The 10,629-nt window shown below is 36.7% G+C and overlaps 1 protein-coding gene across 4 annotated transcripts in view; it reads right to left on the bottom strand.

The window, feature by feature from the left end:
- ATL2 (atlastin GTPase 2) overlaps nt 1–10,629 on the bottom strand; it is a 56,867-nt gene that overhangs the window by 17,315 nt on the left and 28,923 nt on the right. The gene's annotated exons all lie outside the window — the stretch shown is intronic.

Genomic DNA, 10,629 nt, shown 5'->3' with positions numbered 1-10,629 from the left:
TCTTGATTTGGGCTCAGGTCATGCGTGATCTCACAGTTTGTGGGATCAAGCCAAGCCCCAAGTTTGCTTGGGATTCTCTCTCTCTCTCTCTCTGCCCCTTCCCTGCTCACACTCGCTCGCTCTCAAACACTTAAAAAAACATAAATTAAACTAAATTAAATAAAATCACAGGGCCAAATGGTTCTAATTAAAAATTGTGAAATAATATGAAAATTAAAATACTTGTAAGATAATTTATCTGGAAAAGTATATCTTGGACATAATACATGAGTACCTTTGACAGATATCAAGACCTCTATACTTTTGCATACTTAAAGCCCATACAACCTTTACTCAAAGTACCCCATAGGAAAAATTCCTTTGTTTCAGAAATACTTCTGATAAGCTTAGATACATAGTTCAAAACAAATAACAAAAACAACTCAAATTAGGAGTAAAGATGTTTAAGGTAGGCCCAACGAGGGATGTAGAAATTTATGAAAAACAGATAAGGTTGGGGAAAAAAAGTGTTGTCCAGGTCACCACCTAATGTGAAGATCAGCCTTAAACTTCCAACCATCTGTAATTATTCCACAAAACTCCCATCCCCAGTAGGTTACCAACTTTATCAATCACAAAATTCTCTTCTTCACCTTTCAGAACCTTCAACGTAAGGCCCTCATCTCTCTGTTGGTGACAAGGCTGCCTCATAGCACAACTCCATTCACACTATATACTAAGGACCTGTGCTTCAGAAGGGACTCTTCACGGGGATTAGAAGATTAACGGTACCCCCTAAACAAGCCCAGTGGGGGCTGTGCCCCTGGACTATATTTTGGATGCTCCAAATAGATTTTCTTACACCTCCATGCTGTATTCTCCAACGCATTCTTCCGTAGTCATTTAATTTTCCCAACAAGCGATGGAATCATGCTACTGTCCTAAAAAAAAGCCATCTGTAGTTCTTCATTTACCTATAGAACTATCTGGAGATCTGTTGAACATAACCAACCTTTACTTTTCCTATCTCTGCTCCCAATATTCCCGATAGTCCCCCTAACACACACACATAATTCCTGTTGCTACCATACCAAAAAGGTCGCTATTCCCAAATATTTAAGTTGTTTAGTATAGCTCTATCTTTTCTACCTGTTCTCTGCTTGAACTGAGCCAGCAATTCAAGAAACTCCCAACTTTTCTGAACTCTTAAAGAATATTATAACTACAGATGGTTATCTTTACACAGCTTTACACTGCACTTCTTGTGTGAGTCTTAAGAGCACAGGCTATAAATTCCACCTGTTTACCAAACTGCTCCTACCAAAGTATCTCAGCCCATTTTTGGCTCTCACATGTGGATTCTCATTCCGCTAACAATGTTGAAGTGGCACTAAACAAACTGATTATTTTTAAAAGGTCCAACCTACGTAAATAACTTAAAAGAATCTACCCTGTTAGAGACATCTGTTTTCATTCTACATTTTACTTATATTCTCATATAGGATATAGAGAAATAAGATAAATAAGTTCCATGAAGAAGGAAGTTTTGTCTGTTTTCTTCCTCAAAACATAGAATCACATTTCTGTGACAATTACTGGCTTGTAGCAGGCACTCAAAATATTTGTTCAAGGGGTGCCTGGGTAGCTCAGTTGGATGAGTGTCTGACTTTGGCTCAGATCACGATCTTGTGGTTGGTAGTTCAAACCCCGCACTGGACTCAATACTGTCAATGTGGAGCCTGCTTCAGATCCTCTGTCCCCCACTCTGCCCCTCCCCTGCTTGTATGCACACACACGCTCTCTCTCAAAAATAAATAAAATGTTAAAAAAAATTTTTTTAGGGGCACCTGGGTGGCTCAGTCAGTTAAGCATCCGACTTCAGCTCAGGTCATGATCTCACTCACGGTTCATGAGTTCGGGCCCCTCACTGGGCTCTGTGCTGACAGCTCAGAGCCTGGAACCTGCTTCAGATTCTGTGTCTCCCTCTCTCTCTGTCTCACCCCTGCTCATGCACTGCACTTGCTCTCTCAAAAAGAAACATTATTCAATAAATGAATACATAAGAAATTTTAGTTATTAAGCTTCAATGTGTTCCTTTTTGAGCATAAGTAAGAAATATGGAAGAAATATCCCTTTTACTATTCTTCAAAATAATTACACAGACAAGACCGTAAAAATAAACTTTAAGAAGTAGAGATGATTGAAATCATAGGCTAACACGTTTGTTAATCTGACCCTCTCTAAAACGTTAAAAAGAATCGGTGTCTCAGGGGTGCCTGGGTGGCTCAGTCAGTTAAGCATCCAACTCTTGATTTCAGCTCAGGTCATGATCTCATGGTTGGTGAGTTCAAGCCCCCCCGATGGGCTCTACACTGTCGGCACAGAGCCTGCTTGGGATTCCCCGCCTCTCTCTCTCCCTTTCTTTCTGCCCCTTACCACTCACGTGTGCTCACTCTCTCTCAAACCTAAACTTAAAAAACAAAAAAAAAAAAAACAAAAAAAACTGATGTCTCAAAAAAAAAAATTAGTGTCTCATAAAAAAAAAAAATCTATTATCATCTTTTTTTAGTTTACCCTGTAACTGATCTGATCAGTCAATAAAAGGATGAAAGAAAAGGCAAATCAGAGAGCTAGCTAATCCAGACTAATAAGTTTTGCTATTTTTAAACCTGAAGTTAAGAAGTCTATCTCTGTATCATACTAAATACTGATAACTTACATAAAATGTGTTCATACATTCACTCAACAAGTATTCACTGAACACCCTACCATGTGCCAGCTACTGTTCTAGGTTCTAGGGATACAGCAGTGCATGATAACAAACATTCCTGCCCCTCCAGGAGCATTCTAGTTAATTCTAGAAGCAGACTCACTGATACTATTTGTCGTAAATTACTAAAAACAAATCTAAGAACTTGAAAAATAGTAATCTGGTACCATTTAGTACTGTGGAGGCAAAAAAAAAAAGCCTTAAAACTCAAAATTCCAAAAATAATCAGTCCTCCAGTAAAATTAAAAGGGAAGATCTTTTAGAATAAACCTCAATGGTAAAAAGTAATCTGAAAACACCCAAACTTCAAATACCACAAATAAACATAAGCCCTTGCCAAAAAGACTTACCAATGTAATTATCAACATAAGAACCCCTACCTACTCTAAATAGTAAGACACAAATTCTTACTTCACCATAGGAAAGATAACATTCCTTGGTAACAAAGTGAAACAACAGCTAGGTAAACTTTATCCAAAGGATAAAAAAATGCTGATTGGAAGGGGTATGTGCCCCGCCCCCATGATTACAGCAGCGCTATCGACAATAGCCAAATTATGGAAAGAACCCAAATGTCCATCAACTGATGAATGGATAAAGAAGATGTGGTATGATATTCAATGGCGAATATTACTCGGCGATCAAAAAGAATGAAGGGGAGCCTGGGTGGCTCAGTCAGTTGAGCATCTGTTTTCAGCTCAGAGCATGATCTTACGGTTCCTGGGTTCGAGCCCCACATTAGGCTCTGTGCTGATAGTTCAGAGTCTGGAGGCTGCTTCAGATTCTGTGTGTGTCTCTGTCTCTCTCTCTCTCTCTGCCCGTCCCCGTCTTGTGCTCTGTCTCTGTCTCTCAGAAATAAATACATGTTAAAAAAATTTTTTTTAAAAGAATGCAATCTTCCATTTGCAACAACATGGATGGAACTAGCGTGTATTATGCTAAGCGAAACAAGTCAGAGAAAGACAAATATATGATTTCACTCATATGTGGAATTTAAGAAACAAAACATGAATATAGGGGAAGGGAAGCATAAATGAGATAAAAACAGAGAAGGAGGCAAACCATATGAGACTCTTAAATACAGGGAACAAACTGAGTGTTGCCCGAGAGGTGTTGGGTGGAGGGATGGGTTAAATGTGGGATGGGCATTAAGGAGGGCACTTGTTGAGATAAGCACTGGGTGTTGTATGTAAGTGATGAATCACTAAATCCTACTCCAGAAACCATTACTATACTACATGTTAACTAACTTGGATTTAAATTAAAAAAAAAGAAAATCTTAATCTTATAAATCTACCTCATTTAGGAGGTAGGTTATTAATAACACCCAAATGAGTGGATAGAAAAATATACACATTCTGACCACCAAGCATCATTTAGTGTTTTCACTTAAAATATGTAAGAATACTCCGCAAGTTCTAGAACAAATTAAGAAGCATTAGAGTCTTAAAACAGTTTAAAACTGTCTCACATCTTACCTACCCCCATGTCCAATTCCTCCCTTTAGGGCTACACAAATAGATAACATTATGACTGACCCAAGTCACAAGCTCAGACAAAGGACAAGTCTATTAACCTAGGTATGTCCTAAGAATTTTAAAAACTTAGTTAAAAGATGTCCTTGACTTTGAAGACATTATGCTAAGTAAAGTAAGCTAGCCGCAAAATAACAAATACCTTATGATTCTACTCATATGCAGTACCTCGAGTAGCTAAACTCATGGAGACAGAAGAAAATGGTCCATGGAAGGGGAGGGGAAAAAATGGGAGTTTCATGGGTACAGAGATTCAGTTTGGGAAGGTAAAAAAGTTCTGGGACATTAAAAGAAAGGAAAACTACAGATCCATATATCCCATGAACACATATGTAAAAATATTCAACAAAACATTAGCTAGTTAAATCTAACAACATTTATTAAAGAATTATCACCACAGCTAAATGGGACTTATTCCATGGGATGCAAGATGGACTCGATATTTAAAACATTAACAATATAATCAATCATATCAAGAAGCTAAGAAAAATCACATGTTCATCAATAGATACATAAGAAGCATTTGACAAAATCCAACATCCGTTCATGATAAAAAAAAAAAAAAAAACAAGAAACAAAAGCAAGCAAACAAAAAACCTCCCAACAGACTACGAATAAACAGGAACTTCAAAAAAACTCCTACAGCTGAAGTCATACATAATGGTGAGAACCTCACTGCTTCCTCCCTGAAGATTAAGAAAAGAGTAAGGATGTCTTACCACTTGTACTCAACATTGTACTGGAGGTTCTAACCAGGACAGTTAGCCAGAGGTACTTCAAAGAGAGAGTAGAGGTACTTAGATTGGAAAGGAAAAACTAAAACTGTATTTACAGGTGACATGATCTAGTATACAGAAAACTCTAAAGAATACACTAAAAAACTATCAGAACTAATGCAGGAATTGAGCAAAGTTGCAGGATACAAGATCAACATAAAAGAAATCAACTGTATTTCTATAAGCTTGCAATGAATGATCTTGAAAATGAAAATAAGAAAACAATTCCAAATGTAAAAGCATCATTTAAAAAGGAATAAATTTAACAAAAGAAGTAACACATACTCTGCAAACTATAAAGATCTAAATAAAGGGAAAAACATCCCATGTTCATGAACTGGAACACTTAAGATGGCAATACTCCTCAAGTTGATCTTTCATGTTCAACCCAATCACCAACAATCCCAGCTAACCTCCCATAGAAACTGACAGGCTAAATCTAAAATTCATACGGAATTGCAAGGGGCCAAGAATAGACAAACTTACTACAAACTTACTACAGAGCAACAGTAATCAAGACAGTATGGTACTGGCATAAGAACAGACCTATATAGACCAATGAAATAAAACTGAGAGCCCAAAAATAAAATTGAGAGTCCAGAAATTAGTTTGATCAACTAATTTTCAACAAAAGTGCCAAGACCATTCAATGGAGAAAGAATAATCTTTCCAACAAATGCTGGGACAACTGGATAAGCAGACATAAGAGAACTGAAGCTAGATCCTTATCTCATTTCATTAACATGATTATATACTAATGTATTATAATTAGTGAAATATTATATATTAGTATATATTCATATAATTATAGCATTGTAAGCCAAATGGTGGAAAACCCAAATATCCATTAACTGATAAAATGTGGTATATCTATACAACAGATTATCAGGTCTTAAAAAGGAATGAAACATGATAATGCTACAACACAAACCTTTAAAAGTGCTAAGTGAGGGGCGCCTGGGTGGCCTAGTCGGTTAAGGGTGGCCTAGTCGGTTAAGCGTCCGACTTCAGCTCAGGTCACGATCTCACAGTTCGTGAGTTCAAGCCCCGCGTCGGGCTCTGTGCTGACAGCTCAGAGCCTGGAGCCTGTTTCGGATTCTGTGTCTCCCTCTCTCGGACCCTCCCCCGTTCATGCTCTGTCTCTCTCTGTCTCAAAAATAAATAAACGTTAAAAAAAAAAAAAATTAAAAAAAAAAATAAATAAAAGTGCTAAGTGAAAGAAGCCAATCACCAAAAGACCACATATTATATTTCATTTATATGTATGCACAGAATAGGCAAATCTGTAAAAACAAAAAACAGACTGGTGGTTCCTTAAGACCAAAGGTTTGGGGATGGTGGAAGGGGAAGTGATAGCTAAAGGGTACAGGTTTCATTTTTTTCACTGTGAAGGGAAAAAGGTGTTCTAAAATCGATTGTGGTGATGGTTGCACAACCCTGGGAATATACTAAAAACTCATGAAACTGTGTGGTTTAAGTGCATAGATTATACGGTATGTCAATTATATCTCAATAAAGCTGTTAAAAGAAAAAGAAAAAATCAAATATATTTAGTACACAAGCTTAAGAAAGACTCCCAGTCATACAAAATCCACCCAATAATACTACAAAAGTCTAGGAGGAAAAGGAAGGTCATTGGAGGTTCTGCTATATATCCATCTATAGTGCAATATGTCATAAACGCTATGGCTTAAGTACGCTTTTTTTTTTTTAAAGATTTTTTTTATTTTTAAGTGATCTCTACACCCAATGCAGGACTCGAACTTACAACCCCAAGATCAAAAGTAGCATGCTCTACCAACTTAGCCAGCCAGGCACTCCTAAACTTGCTTTCTTTCTTTTTTTTTTTTAAGTTTATTTGTGAGAGAGAGAGAGAGAGAGAGAGAGAGAGAGAGAAAGAAAGCAAAAGTGGGGGAAGGGGAGCAAGAGAGAATCCCAAGCAGGCTCTCTGCACTGTCAGTGGAGAGCCTGGTGCAGGGCTCGAACTCACAAAACAGGAGACTGTGACCTGAGCCAAAGTCACACACTCAACTGAGCCACCCAGACACCCCTAAACTTGCTTCTTCATGAAAGGATTATGGTGAACATTATCCAAAGTATCTACAGAAAATGCATCCTATTAGATCTTTTTTAAAAAATGTGTAAGAAAAAAAAATGTTTCAAATAGTGAGAACGAAACATTCTTGAAGCAAAACTCATGAGTTAAGTAGTAAAACTGTCTAGGAGAATAAGGGAGGGAGGCAGGGGGTTAATGACTTTAAGAAAGTATTTCTTGGGGCATCTGGGTGGCTCAGTCAGTTAAGCATCCGACTCTTGGATTTTGGCTCAGGTCACGGTCTCCCGGTTGTGAGACTGAGTCCCATGTTAGGTTCTGCTCTGGGCATGGAACCTGTCTGGGATCCTCTCTCTCTCACCCGCTGCACTGCCCAGCCCTGGCTTGTACATGCTCGCTCGTTCGTTCTCTCTCTCTCTCTCTCTCTCTCTCTCTCTCTCTCTCTCTCACTCAAATAAATAAATAAATAAATAAATAAACGTATTTCTTCACCAGAGACCATTAACGTAAAAGAAATTTAAATTATACAAGACTGTTTAACTCCCTGAATGTCTTAAAACTGTGTTTGAGTAATCAGTGTTTATGTTAACCATGTATTACTTACGATATCTTTTAATAGATGACCTAAATAGAATCAAGTACTTTAGAAATAGTAAATTTTAACTTAAAAGGAACAAAGACTTCAGAATGGAAAAAGGTCTGTTAGAACAAATAATTTATGTTCTCTCAAGTCCACATATGTGATGACATAGTATCATATTTTTGATGAAAATACAAAACAGGCAGTATATACATTTGGGGCTTAAAGCTGGAGAGCTGTTTGAAAGACTACAAATGACACAACATTTTCAGGGAATAGATTCAGGAATGCAGCCGAGAAAGCCTCTCCTAAGACAGTGCTATAAGGACTTTGAACAATATATTGTAGACTCCTCTGCTTCTGCTTCCTCCAGCTTTGGTAACACTTGTTGAAGTTTTTCTAACTGAAATTACTCACACTAATTTTAAACCTGCACATGAAAGAACAGATTAGTTTCAACGCAGAAATCAAAATCTAGGAGGAAAAGAAAGCCAGTGAGCTAATGGAAAAAAGGTAGTCCACAGTCCACATAACTTCTATACTCACTCCTTAGCTTACATTCAGGGATAAAAATAAGGGAACCAATTTTTATTTTCCTTACTGACTTAAAATTCTGATCAAATTTGGCTGGCTTCTCCCATAGGCAAAAATAGTAATAATATAACACTTAAAATTTCCACAGCTTGTTACATAAGTTACATACATTGCTTCACATATAATGAGTGAAATTCACAAACGTGAATGCAGTTAAAGTAATAATTAAATGAATAAGCTACGTTTCTACAGTAAATATGGTAACAGTTTTATAAGCATGACCCTGTATAGAGTACAATGATGACCTAAAATTAACACAATGAATACCTATCAGAATCGCTAAAGTTAAAAAGACTGACAATACTGTTCATAAGATGTATAACAAATTTAAGTCTCTTACATTGCTCAAGGAAGTGCAAATTGGTAAAACCACTTTGGAAAAAAATTGTGGCAGTCCCTAGTACAGTGAAATGGGCTTTATGAACCTAGCATTTCTACTCCTGGTTATATACCCAACAGAAATAAGTGATTATGTCACCAAGACTTGCACACAAATATTCATGGTAGGTTTATTCATAATGGACAAAAATTACAAACAACCCATATGTCTTTCAAAAGAAGGAGTAAATAAATCGGTATCTTCACCCAATAACCTACCACTCAGCACTAACAAACAACGATTACTGGATCATGCAATAACATGGATAAATCTCTTAGATTCAATGTTGAGTCAATGAAATCACACACAGGAGCGCATACTTTATGATTACATTTATGTAAAGCTCAAGGGTAGACCAAACTAATCTTTAGTGATGTAGATCAGGATGGTGGTGGACTCTGAGTATTGGAGATAGTAATACTTGGCAGGGGAAATGAGAGAGCCTTCTAGAGTGCTGGTAGTATTCTCCTTCTTGATCTGAGTGGCAGTGGTTACAAAAAGTATAGGTACACACAAATTTACTGGCTATCCTAAGATTTATGCACTTTATTATTATATGCAAGTTATACCACACAAAAAAAACAGAATAAAATGACCCTAGGCAGAACCTTTCAAAAATACCGTTCATCCTCCAAATACATTTCTTTCTTAAAAAAGGAACATGAAACAAACCAAGTTTTCCTTCATGCATTCACACATTTCTCACAAGCCCCACATCTCAGACAATGTTAGCCTTAGGAAAAAAAAGGGTGAAATCAAGTTCAATATCCCATATGGCCAATTTGGAGATATTTGTGCTTTTGGCAAATTATACGTAGCAGCACATATGATCTTTAAAAACTGTTCTTACTCCTGATCTCTGGAAGCAGCTCTTTAAATAATAATCATAATAATAATAATATCATCTTCAATTTCTCTTAAAATGTCTTTAGCAATTATGTTATAAATGGAGTCAAAACTCTTTACTCATTAAGCATATAGATGCCAGTGGGCAGCAAAAAAGTTACCAAGCATGCACTCCTCTCAGGCTATCTCAACTTCTGAAGTAAACAGTGAAAAGTAAACACTAACAAAAAAAAAAAAAAAAAAAAAAAAAACCCAAAAAAAAAAACAGTTTAGTGTAGGTAAAGGATCAAACATCATTTTACATAGTAATTTTAAGAATAAAGGCTTTAGAATCAAATTGCCTGGTTTGTATCTCAGCCTCGCCACCTCCTTTGAACCTCATTTCCTCAACTATCAGGCTAAAATACTAACACTACTGCATAGGGGGAATGTGACTACTGAGGGAAATAATACCTATTTAATGTTCAGTAATCAGAATACCTAGAATTCAGTAAAGATTCAAAAACTGTTATCGTCAAAGATAATCTGGGGACACCTGATTCCTGATTTCAGCTCAGGTCATGATCTCAAAATTCGTGAGATAAGTCCCACATCAGGCTCTGCACTAACTGCAAGGAGCCTGTCTGGGATTCTCTCTCTCCATCTATCTTTGCCCCTCCCTCACTTTATCAAATATAAATAAATAAGCTAAAAAAAAAAAAAAGATAATCTGCACTTCCTCATGGAACAATACATCATCTTGGAAGTGCTCTTACCCAAAAGTCAAACCTGAGTCTGATCAAGTCCTTAGATTTAAGTAACAATTTACAGCAAATTCAAAGGACAAAGGAACATGTAAAAATTACACTAATGGGATAAAATCAGCAAATCCAGACTGGGAAACTCTCTAAGACCAACAGTCAGTTTCTTCAACAAATAAACTGCTAAGAAAAATAGATGGAGGAAAGCCTAAAAAAAAAAATTAGAAACACTTTAAAGACAACCAATCACAATGTGCACCTCATTTAGTTGGCTCTTGACTCTACGCAAACTGTTAAAAATGAAAAAATTAAAATATCTGAGTCAACTGGAAAATTGATCCCATATATTAACCTTATATATACCTAACTTAAGGAAC

Source organism: Panthera tigris, chromosome A3 (genome assembly GCF_018350195.1).
Source record: "Panthera tigris isolate Pti1 chromosome A3, P.tigris_Pti1_mat1.1, whole genome shotgun sequence".
Taxonomy (NCBI): domain Eukaryota; kingdom Metazoa; phylum Chordata; class Mammalia; order Carnivora; family Felidae; genus Panthera; species Panthera tigris.
Note: the sequence above shows the minus strand (reverse complement) of the source record. Positions and strands in the feature narration are given on the sequence as shown.